Raw genomic sequence first — 12671 nt, forward strand, 5'->3', positions numbered from 1 at the left:
TTAGCTGGGACTTTTGTGGATTTCTCAAACATCCGTGCTATTGGCGAGATTAAAGATTAATTCAATCCTATTGAATTAGCTTTTGCCTTTTTTAACACTTTTGGTATTTGTATTTTCTTTGTAGAAGGACCTGTCACCCTCTCTTTGCCTGAGCGCATAGTTCTCTCTTTATTTAATGATAATAGTTAGCCACCTGGAGTCCTTCCTGTTCTCCTGCAGTACCCTTTGACAACAGAGACTGACTTCTCCCTCAGCAGCTTCTTATTTTCCCTAGCTTAGGGAAGAGGGTGAAAGGGATGATCCGGCTGGTGCAGGTGCAGGTGAGCAGGTGAGCAAGGTAAGCAAACAAGCAGAGTAATGGCCTTTCCCAGCCAGTTCCCAGGCTGAAAATACTCTGCACTTAACGGTACCAGCATCAGCCCAACCCAAACCTCTGCTCAACTGATTCTCCAAGAGCGACCCACCTTAAGTGTCTATCTCAGGAGAGGACAGTGCTGAGCAAAAAAAACAGGGAACACAACAGATGAGATGGAGGGCAGCGCTATAAGCAAATAGCCTCTTTGGATTTCAATTTTGCGCTTATCCGCTTCCCCGTCAGGGACCTTGTCCTTTTTTTTTTTGCAGAGTTTTTTATAGCGCGAACTAGACCCGAACCGAATCAGGTATCAGAGCGCTTTACATAGCACCAGTTACGTTACATGAGGACACACTTTCATTTTAGGCACGGGGAGATTAAATGATTTGCCCAGAATCACAGGAGGTTTTTGGCGTCGTTACCGAGGCTCGAACCCAGATCCCCAGGTCCGAGGTCGAGCACCTTAGCCGTTAGGCCAACTCCTCTCCCCAATCGTTGATAGTGTCCTGTCCACGCTTCTGACCCCCCGTGGCCCTCCGCAGACCCGTATCCTCTGCTTCCTACCTGAAGATCACCGGTAAGAATCACCGCATCTCCAGCTCCTGCTGCACATCTTATCCGACTGCCTTCCTCCGGGGGATGCAGGAATATGGGGGGGGTCCGAGGAGATTACTTCTGCAGCTTCCAACACACAACCAACTGCCGAGGGGGAGAACACTCGCAACTCCCCCGCCACACGGCTTGGTTCGGAGGCTGGTTGCTCTGCTTTGCGCAGCTTGTGCGTCATGTGCAGGTTTTCCCCCTTCTGGGCGTTCTTACTGACGACTAGTATCTGAACTCACGCTGGACTCCTACTGCTTTCTGCAGCTCCCACCGTTCTTCACTGTCCGCCCACCAGCCAGCTGCCTCAGCTGCCACAGATCACAGGGGTTGGGCCAGCAGGTGCCGGTAGGAGGTGAGGACTGGGGGCTGGGAACTGTCGCGAGGCATCTTCCGTGTCCGCGTCTATTTTCCTCGGATGCCACAGATCACAAGGTGAGAAATAGCAAAGGCGCAAGTGCAGAAAGAGCTGGATCAGGCATGAAGGTGATGGCGTTTCCTGCTGTGAAAACAGGATTGAGGATGTGCCCAGCTGAGTACGTTGGTTCAGGTACGATCTGCTTGAGTCCTATTGTGTGGAGGTTGTCCAGGAGGGGGGAGGAGTTGGCATCCTGGCGGTTGGTGAGTTGGAAGTTGGGGTCTCCTATTGTGGTATTAAGGTACTGATGCAGATGATTGGAAATCATTTGGGGGTGGGGGCTGAGGCACAGTTAAAACAGCAGACTTTCTCCTACCCATTCTCTTTTAGAGATCATTGGTATCCTTTGAGGCAGTGTTGGCACTTTAATTAATTGTAAACAATAGGAGCAGGAGGTGTGGCCCAACACAGCCTTGTTTGGCTGTGGATGGGCGCACACAGGCCCTGCTCTTGACCTGGTCTTAGCCCTGGCACGTCCTACGCTGTGGGGAATGTAAGGGCGCCATAAGCACATTCAGCGACTCCTCCTGCACCTTGGGGACAAGTAGGAGCAGGGCATCCTGGGCGATGCAGATCCCAACACCAGCAGGAACATGTCCAGAATCAGCCATGGTCATAGCTATATCTAAGTCGCCATCCATTTACTTTATGCACTTTATAACTAGCCTTCAAATATTGCTTACTATTGTGGTTTTGTAGTTTGTATTGTGCTCCACAATTTACCTGTCAATATATTCTTTAAATTGTTTGGATGCCACTCTCTTAAGATCAGCAATCTCAACTCAGAGACATATGGCATTCACTGTATTATTCTTAACTCTGCCTACAATCACCTCATGTGGTATGTATAAGTGGAGTCTCGAACAGTAACTATATACTGACATTGCACTGGATACTTCGGTGTATTGGATGTAGTATTACCATTGTGTGATAATATGACCCCACACTGGTATGTTAGATGGTTTGAGGGAATGTGCTAGAGTGCTGTCTCGGCACATTCACATAAACAAGTGCTTACCATAATTTTATTGTGAATTTCACTAGATTTGAACATCATATGCATTAAATGCATATGATAGGTTACATGTATAGGATGGTGTTGTGTGTGTCTGTGTGCACACCACGGATTTTCACTGTGCATTCAGTTTCAATTTATGTTTTGTGGTTCACTTTGGTTATGGGATCGAGCTGGTTATTGTAAAGTGATCTGTGTCCATATATGTCTGGGTGTCACTTTCTGCACTCTTTATGTGCTCTTTACCTATTTTGGATAATATCTTCAATGTTAACACAGGATCTGCAGTGTTAGATGGGAGGGATCAATCCACAAAGATCATACAGCATATATCTTGAGAAGTACAGAACAGAATGTGCCACTCTTTCGTATGAAAGATACTTTGTTATTAGCCTAATGGGAAAGCTGCCGATGAGTGGTAGCAATAGCTGTAACGGGAGGTGATACACTGGATAACTAGTATTACTTGGGCTTCTTTTTGTTAGTGATCACAGCACACAAAGCAGACACATAGCAAAACAAGCAATGCAATAGGTCTCGCATTTGTGAGAGTTTGAACTAATGGCATTGTAAATGACAGTGACTTTTATTTATGTGTTTTGAAAACCTGCAAGTGGAGCACATAAAAAACCTGCAAGTGGAGCACATAAATAAAAGGCATTGTCATTGACAATGCCAATAGCTCAAACTCTCGCAAATGCGAGACCTATTGCATTGCAAATGCTTGTTTACCTTAATACCCCTGAACTGTCCAACATGTGCTTGGCTCAGGGGAAAGGTGATAGAGTGATAGGGGTCCCATCTGAATAGTGCCTACCTTGGTGAGTCCTGCCAACTAAAGCCATGCAGTGCTAGAGTGTAGCTAAATATTATTTTCACCACTTTGTGCTGGAGAGGAATGAAAAAAGTGCATTACAGAAGACTCCCCTCTTAAACTTGATGTTGACATATTCTATGCTATATGTCCTTAGAGAAGATGTGGGTTTATGTTGATAACTGCTGTCTCTATTTTTGAGTGACATAGCAATAACTCTTTATTAAAAGTTCTGTAGCAGGAAGGGTTCAGGCCCATTCTCAGCAAAGCACTCACATAACCAGCCTGGCTGCCACAAAACTTCATATCGTAAGAACACTTTGTTTTGAGCCTAGGGCTTTACAAGGAGACAAGGGGCGGACCCAGGGACAAACACTCACGATGCCTCCCCAAACCCACCCGTCCCTCACTTGCTTTGGACGCGGCACCTCGGGTGACTGCTCTGCCTGCCCTGCCGAGGGTAGGGGCCGGAGAGAGCAGCTCCGCCCATGCCTCCTGGCTCTATTGCTGCTTTACATTGCCACTGCACGAGCGCAGGGGGAGCAGATGAACGTGGAGCAGAAGCTATGGGCTGTGCTGGGCCCTTGATACATGCTGTGCTGCCATACCTGCCGGGTGGCACCAGGGGCTCAGGAAATGGGAGAAGTCACGATACAGTAGACTTCCATGATTAACCCACTGCATCATAACCTACCAGCCGGCTCAAAACACCCGACCGCAACTGTGATATTACCAGGCGCATTTATCAGCAGCAGCCTCCAGCAGCGCTTTGTATGATCTTGACCCCCGAGAGTTTTGATGTGATGGGACAATGATCAAAAAGTAATTATGAAAGCGGGTGCCGTGCTAAAATGTAAAGCGCTGCACCTGTGCATATGTAACTTATGTGCAATGCCGCCCATAAAATGGGAGCCATAGTTAATATTTTTTTTAAATGATGAAAGCAGGTGCCGCACTAAAATATAAAGTGCTGCACCTGTGCATGTGTAACTTATGTGAATGGATGTATGACGTTACAACACATACTTTTACAACGCCTACCTTTACATCGCAAGTTTTACAACGCATACCTTTACAAAGCATAGTGCTTTTAGGCGCTGGATAGTGAATAGTTTAATTTACTATTCCAACTCCAGTCCCCGTGGATAGTAGGGAAGGTGTTGGATAGTACATTAAACCTATTCCCTATCCTAGAGCGCCCCCCAGCGCTATGCGTTGTAATAGTTTGCGTTGTAAAAGTTGCGTCGTAAAGGCACTGCGTGGTAAAAGTTGCGTTGTAAAGGATGTTTACCGTGTGAATCAGTCTTCATCAATGGGGATACCCAGTAAAGTGCAGGACCTGGGGACAATTACATGAAACAAATAGTGGTTCTCCCACAGCACACTTATCCAAAGCTGAATTACTTCAAAGTTGTATCCTCTTCTATGTCTGGGATATCAATGAATGCTATAGATCTCTGTCTAAACACATACTCCAATTCAAATGGCACAAACTAATTGTGTTATTCTGTAATTTATTCAATATTAGGCAGAAAGAATCCTTTATCAAAAAATGAAAAGCAGGTCATTTACACATGGTTAACAGGTTCAGCGGGGAGACAAGGTGAAATAAAGTGTGTAATTTACATGTAACATATGTGAATGGTGGCCCGTGAAGCAGGCGCCATGATGAAAAAATAAAGATGAAACCAGGCACCATGGTGACATAACCAATAGAAAATAAAACAAGTAGTCCCTAAACATAACATATGAACCGTTGCAGATTAATAAAACTGTAGTTGGTGGGTGCTCCTTCCGATAAAACGGAAGTAATTTATTGGGAGCACACGTCAATAAGAACCCCGGAAATCAATATAATGCATAAATTAACCAATCACAAGCAGCAGGCAGGATTACACTTGCTACACTGCTTACAGCAGGTCTTTCAGACAGCTCCTAAGCGCTGCTTCGGCTCAACCTAAAAAGGCTCTAAAAACCTTAAGAGTTGCTGAAAGATGACCCTGATGTACATTTTTTGGTTAAGAGGGCAGAGAGGTGATCCTGAGACCTCAACCTGAAATGAGTTTTCAAAGGAGATTCTAATTTACTAACCAAACTCCATTGCCAAGAAAAAGGTTAACAGATTAGATAGCTACAATGTCTTCACAGGACACAAGGTTGTGGATTTCCTAAAGATCATATAGCACCATGGATCTTTTATTTAACAAGAGGGTGAATGTGAATACTCAATCTGCTCCGTTAGTGAGAATGTAGACCCTGTGATATAAATGTGAATGGGATCCAATCAAGGCAATGGCCACTTTGATCCACGTAAAAACACATTTATGACCCGACAATAATGCATTTAAAGAAAACATTTATGACTCTTGAATACAGCATTTAAGAGGAGGCCGAATGCAACATGGGGCCAGATGTAGGTAAATTCAATTTAGCGAGTCCTTAATAGCGATTTTTACCAAATTGCTATTAAGGACTCGCTAAATTGAATATAGGAAGGAATCGCAAAAATATTTGGAATTCCTGAGTATTCCTTAATGAGAAACGCAAATTGAGATTCGCAATCAAGGAATACCATCCCATTAATTCTTATGGGCCAAGAGGCCCATAGGAATGAATAGGATTTGCGCCCGCAATTTGCGAGTAACCAAGAGGCACTCGAAAATTGCAGGCGCAATTTCAAGGGTGCAAGAGTTCCAAAAGGACACCCTGTTGCACCCCTGGAATCTGCATGTGTGCACATGTGGCACACATACATGCCCTAAAGGCATGAATGAATGCCGCATGGCACTTGAAAAAAAGGAAAAAAGTGCTTTTTTAAAGGAAATTGCTAATTACCACCAACTTGAAGTTGGTGGTAATTAGCGATTTCTTAAGGCTAAAGTGCAATTTCTTTTGTGCTACTTACATTGCATTTAAGGAATCACCATTTGCGATTCCTTAAATGAAATTGCAAAATAGGGAATCACAATTTCTGCAGTTCCTTATTTTGCGAGTAGGTTTAATCTTACCTACATTGCTACAAACCAAATTGCGATTGCAAAGGCTGAAATTCTGCGAATTTCTGTGTTTGTGGTCGCTATTTGGCTTCCTACATCTGGCCCTAAATCTTTTAGCCTGCTGACGAGCTCTATAATGGTAGTTAAAGGAGCTCAATTTGAGTTATCGACCTGAGCCGAAGACCATGGTATTTAATGAGTGAGAGAGCGTATAATAATAGCTACAGCCTGAGGGAGTGGGTGCATATGGCCATTAGAACATTCCATTACTGAGGGTAGAATGTTTGAAATTAAAAATTGAGAAACAGAAAGACAAGGATTGGCATGATGGAGCAGAAGTCTTATACCTGCCATTATAAACCCTGAGAGACCCTATGGTCTTCAATGGAGCTCCCAACATTCCAGTGTTTTAATTTGATGTTCTAGCCTGACAAACATGTTAATTACCATCCAAAATGATGTTTCTTGGTACAAACTTTAGCTCACTAAAGATTCCCCACTTGTTGCACATCCTCAGGTGTCAGGCTGGATCCAGAAACATTTGCATAGCAATTCTCTTGTGTGCTGACAGGTGACATCATGCAGCCTTGTTTTACCTCATGCCATGTCATCTCAAGCAGCTGTGATGTTAGAACCAGTATATACCCGCCACCTTCTTTAACTGGCATAATTTTCTTTTTAAACATCCTTGCCAACAGATGTGGAGCCTATAAAAACGAATATGAAAGGATGTGTGGAATTTTTTAAGATGGAATCTTATTATCATTGGACGGAATGAGAGCATTCCACAGAACGGGGAGGAGAGAGGGCTAGTAAGGAATCTACACTTGGATACAGTCTCTACCAGCTAAGGCCATACCAAAGGTATATAATTTGTTCTTCTGATAGAGACTTCTAACCACAGATTTCTCACCATTTGAATAGATATCAAAGCAGTCCCTCTCAGGTGGTGTGTGTGTGAATGCCTCAGATCAGGAAATCCTGCAGTACCGATTGGGAAAAATGCCTGAAACCCCAAATCTGTCTGTCTAGTCTGTAATGCTTAGTGAACGTATGGAGAGACGCTCATGTAGCAGCTTGGCAGATGTTCAAGACTGTCGCATCACATGCTAGCATCGTGTTATCAGTAAGCATGGAAACATTTAGGGGGGTGCTTTTTGGTTAGCCTATAGCAAATCTTAGTACATAAGAATCCATCTAGAGATGGTTATTATCGATACTGCTTTGTCCTTCTTTGCCAGAGAAAAACTGACAAACAGTTGGCCCTGGTCCTCTCAATTTAAAAGCTGAGGGCCCTTCAAAGATCGAAGCAATGTAGCAGTTCTTCCTTCTTCAATGGATGAGTCAGTACATGAAATATTGATAGGGTGATCGATTCGCTTGTCTGAAAAGGGTGTGATTACTTTAGGCAGCACTGCTGCTTTGGTTCGAGGAATAATTTGTCTGGAAAAAAAGGACTCAAATGACGGAACTGAAGACAAGGCCTGATGTTCACTCGCTCGCCTGGCAGATGTTACCGTGATAAGGAACACCGTTTTAGGTAAGTAGGTGTAAAGGACAACTGTACATAGGCTCAAAAGTCAAGAACATTAGGTAGGTCAAGGCTAGATTTAAATAGCATTGCAGCATTATAAAAGGAGTAGGTGGGACCAATTGTTCAGCCTTTGTGAAAAACAAATCACAACAGGTGATCTGATGAGGGATAGCTGATCTGGTAAATGTAAAAAGGATGAATGTGCCAATAAGTAACCTTTAACTGTGGCCTCAACAAGATGTTGCTTGGTCGATGATCAACAAAATATCAGATAACTATACTTGTTAAGGTTGAAAGTGACGAGAAGAACACCTCACACAAAACTTCTAGCATCCTTTATAGACAGACTTCATTGAAAGACTCCTGGCTGCCAGAATAATACTAAGCACTTTGGGAGGAAAGTTGAATGTCATCAACTGTCACCTGTCAATCTCCATGCAGGCTCAGTTGCAAGACCTGGCCCGGCTGCTGTGACTAGACATCTTCCCTATAGGGCAAGTAGATCAGAGGGCATTGGCTCATTGCTAGAAATTCCGGGTACCACACTCTCATCACTCACTACAGAGCCACTAATATTACTTAGGCCTGGTCCCTTCTTCATTTTCCTGAGCACTCTGGCCAGGAAAGTTAGGGGCAGAAATGCATATAGGAATCCTGAGATCCGATGTAGGTGAAAGACGTCTCCTAAATAAGACTGCCTTGGGAATTCCAATAAACAAAATGTGTGACACCTTCTCTGTGGTGGCAAATAAATTGAGGCAGGGTTCTCCCCATTGCTAGAATACATCCTGTGTCACCTCTGAGTTAAACTTCCATTACTGATCCTAACACCACCATTTGAATCTGCCCTGGTGTTAAAAGATCTTGCCTGGTCTGGGCAATCAGTGAAGTGTCCTGAGCATTCAGCCTCTTCCAAAGGTGTGCAACGTCCAGGCAGAAGACTCACAACCTTACTACTCCCTGTTTGCTGCAGTACCACATAGCAGTTGGGTTGTCTGTGAAAACCTGTACATGTTCCCCCTTAATCATTGAAAGGAACGCTTTCAATGACAAGTGAATCACTCTTAACTCCAACACATTGATGTGGAGATGAGCCTCTGGTAGAGTCCAGAGTCCTCTGATCGCCACCTCACCTGGACAACTTACCCAGCCCAGCAACAATGCATCCATCCCAACTTTCTTGCATAGGGAGGACCTGGTTGAAATTAATGAATTTCCTTTCTGCTACGCCCACTAGAATTTCAGCTCCCACTGCAGAAGCCACCTGGTGTGGTTCACAAGGGAGATGAAGGAGGTCTGTAGGGAAAAGGTCAAGAAACCTCAGAGCTGCCCTCACTATAACTAAGGTTGCAGTTTGAAATATCTGGATCATAGCCTGAATAGCCTCGACTTGTTGAGGCAAAGGGGAATTGATATGCGAACGTTTCCGAATCCAGTCTGACTCCTGGGGACATTCAAGAGGTGGGGAATCTGCATTCAGAAGTCTCTATGAGCCCAAAGGCGAATCAGATTCCTGAATGCTAGGCCAGTGCAGTCTGACAATGTATATTCTTTCCAGTTCCTAGGGAAGTGTTGGTCTACCAACGCCCTTCCCTAACAGCCCAGATCAACTTCACTAGGGATTTTTTAATTAGGCCTAGGTGAAATTGTGTTTATTGCTGACGTAATCTTGATTAATTTCCAGTATTTTGTGTTACATAAAATAACCCAGAGTACACCATAAAGCTAGGCCGCATAGTTAATATTTCGTAAGGGTAAACATCCTATTGTAGGAGCACAGAAAAAATGTGAACAAACCAAAAGGGAGTGGCTGTTTACATCAAGTTTGTGTTGTTTTAGCGCAAAATGCAACAAAAGTGGATACAAAGGTGTATTTAATGTTAAATAATAGTGCAAAAGGCTGAACTAGCATTACGCATAATAATGTGTAATTTTGTTTGCCCATTTCTAATCATTTCCACTAAGGAAAGTAGGCAAAGTTTGCTCACCGGTTTTTCAGTGTGAGAAAGAAATCCTATGGTAATTGTATGGAGCCATTTACTGTGATCCAGCTGGTAAATATGGGGTGTGTAAGTAAGCCCTTGAAAGGCAGTACTCCTTTCTGCCAGGCCAATTGAAGGGCTTCCACTTTTGCCCAGCCAGACCACAACCCACCATATATATAGAGATCTTTTTCTGCCTGGGACAGAAGCAATCACCATTGGATGCTGGCAAAATAGTAATTGGAGATGGTGGTTTTATGTTTGCATTGGAGAAGAGGGGTTACGTGAAAGCTGGACCATGGACCCCAGAAGCTGCAGTGGAGCACCTAGAAGCAGTCCAACAGCTTCAGTGAGAGTTTCTTCGTGCTGGATCAAATGTCATGCAGACATTCACTTTCTATGCAAGGGAGGACAAGCTGGAATACAGAGGCAACTATGTAGCGTCTAAAATTTCTGGGCGGAAGGTGAACGAAGCGGCCTGTGATATTGCGAGAGAGGTGGCCACGTAGGGCGATGCTCTAGTGGCCGGCGGTGTCAGCCAGACCCCCTCTTACCTCAGCAACAGGAGCGAGACAGAGGTGAGGGGCATCTTCCGACAGCAGCTGGGAGTCTTCACATGTAAAAAAGTGGGGGGCAGATTTACAAGTCCTTTGCGCCCGTTTTACGCTGCCGTTGCATCACTTTTGTGACACAGCGGTGACGCAAAAGATGTGTCATGCTGCAGGGTATTTACAACGTGACGCATCTGGGAGATGTGTTACGTTGTTAAGCCCTGCGCCAGATGGAGGCATTCCTGTGCAGGGCCGGGGTCGTTCCAGCGCAGGAATACCTCCTAAAAGTGGCTGAGTGAAATATACAAGATTTCACTCAGTCACTTTTGGGCCAATGATGCGTCATAACCCTGCGCCTGCTTGAAGCAGGCGTAAGGATTGACGCAGCATTGTAAGAATAGGGCCCCCAGAGCATTGATGGAGCTGTGTCGCGCTTGCGATGGAACTCCAGCAATGCGCCGCCTTTATGGCACAGATGCGTGACGCATCTGTGCCGTTTGTGCCCCATGGTGCGCCACATTGTAAATGCTGCGCATCCATGGTGGTGGAGCAGCCACGGCCCGTGGAGGGAGTTTCGGTGGGGCGGAGAGGCGGGGCGGGGGAGGGGCAGGGTGGGGGGTGCTAAAAACCGGAGTATGGATAATTGAAGGTAAGTAAACAATTTAATTAATAAAACAAATTTCGTAGCACACTCTGCATCACATTTTGCGATGCAGGGCACGCTACAAAATTTGTTTTATTAATTACATTGTTTACTTACCTTCAATTATCCATACTCTGGTTTTTAGCACCCCCCACCCTGCCCCTCCCCCGCCCCACCTCTCCGCCCCACCGAAACTCCCTCCACGGGCCGTGGCTGTGGTGGAGGCATGGCGCACAATAACTGGTGCATCCCTGCTGATATGCAGGGATGCGCCAGTTATTGTAAATCTGCCCCTGGATTTCTTAATTGCAGAGTACTTTGAACACATGGAAGAAGCCGCCTGGGTTGTCGACGTCCTGAAGGAGTCGGGGCTGCCAGTAGCTGCTACCATGTGCATCGGTCCGGAGGGGGACATGAATGGGGTGTCGCCTTGCGAATGTGCAGTAAGGCTGGTCAAGGCTGGTGCAGCAATTGTTGTCGTGAACTGCCATTTTGACCCAACGTTTTCTCTCAAAACCATGAAACTCATGAAAGAGGGCCTGGAAGCAGCAAACATCAAAGCACATCTGATGGTCCAACTACTCGCTTACCACACCCCCGACTGTGGCAAACAGGGATTCATTGATCTTCCACAGTTTCCTTTTGCTTTGGAGCCAAGGATAGTCAACAGGTGGGATATTCAGAAATATGCGAGGGATGCCTACAATCTGGGCATCCGGTATATTGGCGGTTGCTACGGATTTGAACCTTACCACATCCGAGCAATAGCGGAGGAGCTTGCACCAGAAAGAGGATTTTTGCCAATAGGATCTGAAAAACATGGCAGCTGGGGCAGTGGTTTGGACAGCACACTAAACCCTGGGTTAGACCACGAAGAGATTACTGGGAGAGAACAGCCCCTGCTTCTGGCAGACCATATTGTCCTTCAATGTCCATGCCTGATGCTCGGGAGTGACCAAAGGAGCAACTAAGCTGATGCAGCAGAAGGAGCCCACCACAGAGGACCAACTCAAGGAGCTGTTCGCAAAACAAAAACTGTGAAGTGTCTCACTTATCCTGACTTTCCTGTTTGTTAGTAAATGAAAAAATAAAAGCCCTGAAATATCAACACAAAAAAAAATCAAACTTCCAAAGTGGGAGTTTATTTTTGAAAATCAATAAAAAATGCCCCTGACCTGCTGGGAGTTTTCTTCAAGCTTCTGCTAGTCACTTATGTGCTTCCAGTTTAGGACCAAATCCTGACGGTCTCAAACAGGAAATAAATATACCAGAATGTCTGCACTAAATAGGGTGGATAATTTGAAGTGAGTTGGCTGGCGGTTCAAGGCTTTAAACCCCAAAGCCAACACGGGGTCCACAGGTGGAACAACTGCAAATAGAGTGGACAAACTTGGAATTAGGTGGACAAGGTACTCTTCCACACTTAGGGTTCAATACTTTTTTACACTTGCTAAAGAAAAAGCTTCTCGGGACGGGGAGACATGGGTTGACTGATGTCGCATCCAAAGCATCATGGAATTTTACAGACCAGTATTTCCAGCTGGTGAAATCGGGGCCGATGTTACTGCACCCTTGAAATCTAGGTCTGGCACACTGGGCCATTTATGAACAGGTGGAGCGGTATACCGCACCCCAAGATTTGGTGCCACCCGCACTGTAAACATGAGTTCGATATTTAAACTAATTTTCCAACCATGGCCACAGGGTCACCTCATCTTTACAGTTTGTACTTACCTTCAAAACATACACTGCTCCCTTTGAAA

General features: G+C 45.1%; 1 pseudogene; it reads left to right on the forward strand.

Moving 5' to 3' along the window:
* Window positions 1–296: 296 nt before the first annotated feature.
* On the forward strand, window positions 297–11949 carry LOC144790800 (betaine--homocysteine S-methyltransferase 1 pseudogene; annotated as a pseudogene).
* The last annotated feature ends 722 nt before the right edge of the window (window positions 11950–12671 follow it).

The sequence above is a fragment of the Lissotriton helveticus genome, chromosome 11 (genome assembly GCF_964261635.1).
Source record: "Lissotriton helveticus chromosome 11, aLisHel1.1, whole genome shotgun sequence".
Taxonomy (NCBI): Eukaryota; Metazoa; Chordata; class Amphibia; order Caudata; family Salamandridae; genus Lissotriton; species Lissotriton helveticus.